General features: G+C 42.7%; 1 protein-coding gene across 8 annotated transcripts in view; it reads left to right on the top strand.

The window, feature by feature from the left end:
• The first annotated feature begins 90 nt into the window (after positions 1-90).
• MYO9A (myosin IXA) overlaps positions 91-6593 on the top strand; it is a 298032-nt gene continuing 291529 nt past the window's right edge. For 4 of the 8 annotated variants that reach the window (XM_055098461.2, XM_063596766.1, XM_003818548.5 and 1 more), the window contains exon 1: positions 99-580. The gene's annotated coding sequence lies outside the window, so the exon portion shown is untranslated. Of the gene's footprint in view, positions 581-6593 lie in introns of all 8 variants that reach the window. The other 4 variants (XM_034939060.3, XM_008971875.4, XM_008971877.4 and 1 more) reach the window with 3 other exon arrangements.

Here is a 6593-nt window from a genome sequence, read left to right as displayed (position 1 = left end):
TGGGGCGTGTCTGCGCAAGCGCACGCTGTACTCTCCAGTGGCGTCACGTGCGGGGGCGGGACAGGGCGGGGCCGACCCGTGCTGGCAGTAGGGGGCGTGGGAGGTAAGTGCGCGCGCGCCTGCTCGCCTGCAGCCGGGGAGTCGCGCGGGGCGGGGCCGCGTGCGCGGGGTCGGGGGCGCGCGACCGAAGCGGACAAGGGACGCGGCGGCGGTTGGCTGTGTCTGTTGAGAGAGTACAGGACAGCCAGGACCGCGAGAGGCGGCGGCAGAGGCAGTAGTTGCACCGGCAGAGGCGGCCGCTGGCAGCGGTTGAGGCGGCGGTCCAACGCGTGCTCTCTGGGCGGGGTGCGGGGGGGGATGTGCCTGCTCAGGCCGGGCGGAGTCTCTCTGACAGGGCGGGGGATGCGCCGCGGCCGCTCGCCCGGACCCTGAGGCTGCTGGGCCCACCCTCCCGGAACCGTCCGACCCTCGGTGGCCTCGGCCTCTTCTGCCATCTCCGGTCCGACCCTGGGGCGGAGGGTGGAAGGCAGCTTCCGTCGAAGAGGAGGGGGCTGCGGTGGCCACCGCGGCGGAGCCCGAGGTAAGACCCGCCCAACCGCCCAGCGGCCCTGCAGCCCGTCCTGGCCCACGTCTCAGCATTGCTATTTGGCTCCGGTCGGGCCGCCCCGCCCCGTCCCAGCGGAGACGCCCCGCGAGCGGGTCTGCGCCGAGCCTCCCAAACACCAGATCACGGGCCCGGATCCCCAGTAGACCCCACTCCCCGTATCTTCCATTGGCCGGGCACCATTCCGGCCCTCCAGCCTCCCCGGAGATTCTGTCACGGTCCCCCCAACCCAGCAGACCCCATTAGTACCCCTCAGAGTCCCCTAGGACTGTTAATGGAGCTTCTAGACTCCGTTACATCCTCCCTTGGGCTGACCTGATTACAGTTCTCAGGCAAAGTCTCGACCGCCCTCTAACCCATTGCGTCCCCCATCTGCCCCTCGCCCTACCCTTCTTAGTAGACCCCCTCCCAGCTCGCTCATCACCAAGCCGACTAGCACTAACCCTAGCCATCACGGCTTTCAGATAGCCGCTGTCATGGTGTTCTTACTCCCGGTAGATGTGGTGTCAGTCCCTCTAGACACCGTCACAGACTTTGGCTTCTCTCCCACCACCGACTGTAGCCTCTCTCAACAGACCTCTCCTCAAGCAAACCTTGTTATCTTTCTCCTCAGTCGCGATCCTTTCTTTGGTTGAAAGGGCTTTGCCATGAAATCCTGAGGGAATATTTGCTTAGCCTAGTGTATTCCCTCCATTGTGACTTAAGGGGACCGACCGAGACCCATGTTTGGAGGGGTTGGGCTGAAAAAAGCGGGAGGCAGAGTGAAGTTGTGGAAGCATGGGGCCAGTTGTGTGTGTGCCATTATAAGGCCACAGAGCCTGCACCTCGTCTTGGCTGTTCTGTGTAGAACGTGTGAGGTTGTCCAGCACTCACGTTTTAGGGACCTCTAAGGATTAAATCACGTTGCACTAGTGGATATAACTATGTCGTCTTGTAGTATTACTTCACCTCCTTGTCGATTGCTGCAGATACTAGAACTGTTTCTTATTTTTATTTTTAAAGGATACTAGGGGACTTTTTTTGGATTCACTGTTTTTGGATTTGCTAGAAAAATAAGATTTGTAGCATTCCTTAATCCCTGAATGCTTCGATGTCGGTTTAATAATAAACTTCTGTTGCCTGGTGCTGCTGTCTTGCTTCTCCAAGAAGCAAGTACAGAAATCATACAGTGTTCACTGAGGTCATTACCAACAACAGCCTTCTCAATAGCAGTAAAATGTTGAATAAAATGTTTGTAGAAGTTGAGCTCCTGAGTTGTCAAGAAAGAAACGTAATGTTGCATCAAATGATCAGTACGTAATTTTAATATTGGTATAAAGATGAAATATAAAGAGGTCTTTGTAGTCATACACACACACAGTAAAAAATGTTAAAGTAACAGAAGGAGAAAATCACATTAAAATTATAGATAATAACTAGACGTAAAAGCCAAAAGTTTCGGAAGAGTAATGTAAAAAGTTTCTGTTCCGCCTTCACTCTCCAGCCACCCATTTTTCCTCTTTAGAGGCAGCCACTATTTCCAGCTTCATGTGTATCCTTTCTGTGATATTTCCAATACATAAACCTACACATTTATATTTTTAAGACACTATACACAAATGGTTGCATACTTTACATTCTATACATAGCCTGTTTTTTTCACTTAATACTACATCCTAGAGGTCATTTATTAACAATACATATGGAAGTGCCTCATTTACTGGCTGGATAGTATTCCATTTTTGTGGACTGGAGGTTATTTTTGGTGTTTTGCTTTTACCAACAATGTTACATGCTTTTCTTTTAAATGTGTCTGATGTTATATGTATGTTTAAATAATTTTGTGAGTTGAAAAAAATTCCTGATGATTCTTTTATGTTGAACCTACAGAAAGGATGTAACTAAATTTCTCATTGAACCTCTGAGCTTCCACAGTGTGACTAGCTGTGATGATGATTATAATATTTATTAAATTATTGAAGGATTTTAAAGCAGGGGACTGGAATGATCAGATTTGCATCTTAAAAAAGTCATTCCGGCTGCAGTGAATTGAAGAGTAGAGTAAGACTAAAGGCCAGGAATATTAGGGTTATCCAGGCAAATGGTGAGACTGGATCTGAACTTGGATATTCGGAGTTGAGTTGGTGATTTTATTGTATTTGGGGTTGGGGAGAAGTTGCATACAGGATAAAATCTAGGTTTCTGGCTTGTGCCTTTCATTGAGGTGGGGATTCCCATGAAGGAGTGGGATTTTGTTTTTATTTTGTCAAGGAGGAAGGATAGAGGGGTTAATTTGTGACATGTTCAGTTTAGGTGACTGTAGTTCTGTCAGATGTAGGATGACCATTAGGCAGTTGGATTTGTGGCTGAAGCTTAGTATCAGGTTCTGGGTTGATAGCAGTAGATTTTGGAGGCAAAATCATACAGAAGGGAGGAGAAAAGGTTTTAGGATGGAAACCCAACATTTAAATTACAGGTAGAGTTGAATATTTAAATTAGTAAATTACATGATTTAGTGCCTTAAAAAAACTTATTCTAGTTTAAGCATTAACAGTGAGATTCACTATCTAATATATGAATTTTTAACAGTTGTTTTCCCTTAGTTATTTTAGTAGTATATAGTTCCTGAGGGAAATTGGGTAAACTTAGATTTTTTTAACAAGTACCTCAATAGAAGTTAGCGATATAAACTCCATCTTTCCTAATCATTTGGATTATACTATGTGGAAGTTTGTTCAGTCTTTAATAGCAGAGAAATGTAGGAGGTTTGAAAATATGATTTGCCAAGAATATTAAGGTTTTTAGTTGGAGTGATTTTTGGTTATGTTAACTCAGTTTGAAATAAATATTAGTCAAAGACTTTTCAGACATTTTAAAAACCACAATATTGACTTAATGTATTGATTCCTAAGTCTAGAACTGCTGTCTAGAGTGCTTGCCTTTGCTCTAGACCCCTGTAAAAGCACTGCCTAATGGATATCACCACTTTGATTCACATTTCACAAACACTTCAATCCAAACATTTAGGAAACAAAACTCTTCCTGCCTCTTTCCCCTCCCCCCAAAAACAGTGGAGAGAGAGCCGGAGACAGAAACTGCAACAAAATTTTTTCTTCCCCCCGATTTCCTACCTTGATTAATGGCACCACTCTTTCCTCATGAAACCTTCAGGAACCTGGGAATTGCCCTCCGCTTCACTCTGTACTTCACTGCCAACATCCAGTCTGTCACTGCCTTGTATGTTTTCCCTCATGATATTTCAGGTCATTCCTTATTACTTTTTGTTGCCTCTATCTTATTTTAACTCAAAATATCTGTTTGTTGGGCTTCTGTAATGCTGAGTGGTCATCTTGCCTTCTGTCTTCTGCCTCTCGTCATGCCCTCCAGTTCATTCTCTTGACTGCTGTTGGAGTAAGTATTCTAAAATGCTCTTTTAGTCAGGCTCTTTCACTTGCAGGGAAGAGACTCAAGTTACCTTAAGTAATGAAGTGCTTATTGAAAGGAACCATACACAAGGGAACCCAGGAAAAGTTAACTTGCTCTCAAGAAGAACAAGAACCTAATAAAACTTGCTCTCAAGAAGAACAAGAACCTAATAAAGCTGGAGACCTCACTCCAGTGCTCCATTGTTGTTAGCTTGTCCTAGATACCGTTTCTTTCTTCTCCAGTTTTTTCCCCCTATGTCATAGCTTCCATTTATTACTAATTTCTGCTCCTTATAACTACTATGTGACCCCCATGCCAACATCTTGCCTCCTGGCTGCAATTGTTTTAAAACGTTTTAAAAGAGGTTAGCTCCTGTTGCTAACCTCTTCCTTTTCCCTAGGATTTTCTGGTTTGAATTCCCAAGAAACAATTTCTTAGGCTCAGCTCTTTTTCTCATTGATTGCTAACAAGTCTGTGTACTTAGGTTATGTCACCACTCTTGGCCATTTATTGTTGGCTGTGTGTTTGTATGTATATATGGGTATCAGGAAAGATCTTAATGGTGGAAAGTATGGGACAGTGTGCAGGCTAATTTACCTCAAAATGGGGTTGTGAGCATGGCCCACATCATAATTTTGACATGCATAGTACAGATAAAAATCAAATCATGTCCTTTCCTACTGAACAATCTTCAAAAAAGCTGTCTCATTGCTTTCAGGATAGAGTTTAAACTGTAGCATGGCATGTGTAGGAGATCATTCATGATCTAACTCTTAATTCTCTAGCTTTTCTTCACTTGCTGTCTTCCTTACATACTTTAATCCACTCTTACTTTAGGCTTCCTCTCAGGTAACGTGCTTTCTCTCTTGTCTTTTACATTTGATGTTCTATTTCCCTGATTTCCACTTTCCCCTTTCTTTGCTTGGCTAATTTCTGTCTGACCTTTAGGATTCAGTTCAGGTGTATATTCTTCAGGAAGCTTTCCTTTACCTCTTTTCAGATTAAGTTAGGTACCATTCTTATGTGCTCCTGTAGCACATAGTAATTACTTCTATCATAGTCCTCTAATGAAACAGCTTAATTACTTGTCTGTTTTCTTCACTAGGGTTTGACTACTTTGGTAAGAGGGATGATATCAGTGCTCTTTAGTAAAACAAGTTTTTAGATTGAGCATTTTAAAAAATATAAGTTCAGAAAAAATAGGGTCTCACTGTGTTGCCCAGGCTGGTCTTAAACTCCTGGACTAGAGCCATCCTCCTGCTTCAGCCTTTGAAAGTGCTAGGATTACCGGCTGAGCCACTGTGCCCAGCCTAAAAATATAAGACTTTATAAATTATAAAATATACAAAAAGTACACAGCTGGTAAATATATAGCTCAGTGAATTTTCTCTAAGAACATACCAGTGTAACTAACATCTACATCAAGATATAGAATATCACTAGAACTCTACAAGCTGCCTCATGCCTTCTTCTAGTCACTAATCCAGCTCATAGAGGATTTAATTTACATGGGAAGCCCTTTAACATATAGGTTTCTGTACCTATTTTGTGTGTATCTTTAGACATACAAGGAGTGTAGGTATTGGAATTTTGATCCTGTAGAAAGAACATACATAATTTATGTTATAGAAACAATTATGGCATAGTTTCATTCATACAATAGACAAGTTCAAAATAACATAATACTACTAAGGTTTATTTGTGAGATGTTATATTTAGGTAGGTGTTTTTGTTTTATACATTTAATATGATTTTAGAGTGGCAGAAAATAATATGATAGAACAAAATATATTTGCTGAAAATGGCCTATGAATTATGAGTGGTAAATATGCTTGGGATAGGTATAGTAAACATGTAAAGCACTTTCCAAATAGTGTTAGGCCTCTGGGTTTTAATGTGAATTATGTTGCTGGCATATTTTGGCAGTGGGGTCATCCAGCGGGCAACTGAAGTGTAATTTTACATGTACAGTGAGGAATGGACTAGCTGTCCTGTCATAGACAGCTGGCTTGCTAAAAATTGTGTGTGTGTTTTTTTTTTTTTTTTTTTTTTTACAATTAGCAATAATTTTGGAGCATACTTTTTCTCAGTTTTGATTTTTCTTAAACTGTAAGATTGTGTAGCTCTTTGAATATATAACTGTATTCTTTTAAATATTCTTTTTCCTTAGATAGGCTTTTATATCTGTGAATCTTAAATCCATTAAGTGGAGAGAATATGGATTCTCAAACCTAGATTTCTAACAGACCTGGATTCAAGTTCTAGCCTTATAACTTTTGAACTGTCATTTATGGGCAAGTCAGTTAACGTTTGAGAGCTTGTCAGAATTTTCATCTCTCAATTGGGGATAATTGGGAGGCAGAGGTGGAGGTAGGAGGATCAGTTGAGCCTAGGAGTTTGAGACCAGCCTGGGCAACATAGGAGACCTTGTCTTTACAAAAATGACAAAATTATTATTAAATAGCTGAGTGTGGTGGCATTCACCTATGGTCCTAGCTACTTGGGAGGCTGAGGTGGGAGGATCGCTTGAACCTGGGAGGTCGAGGCTGCAGTGATCTGTAATCATGCCATTGTACTTCAGGCT

The sequence above is a fragment of the Pan paniscus genome, chromosome 16 (genome assembly GCF_029289425.2).
Source record: "Pan paniscus chromosome 16, NHGRI_mPanPan1-v2.0_pri, whole genome shotgun sequence".
In the NCBI taxonomy this organism is placed as follows: Eukaryota; Metazoa; Chordata; class Mammalia; order Primates; family Hominidae; genus Pan; species Pan paniscus.
The sequence above is the reverse complement of the archived record's forward strand: the minus strand, read 5'-3'. Positions and strand labels throughout refer to the sequence as shown.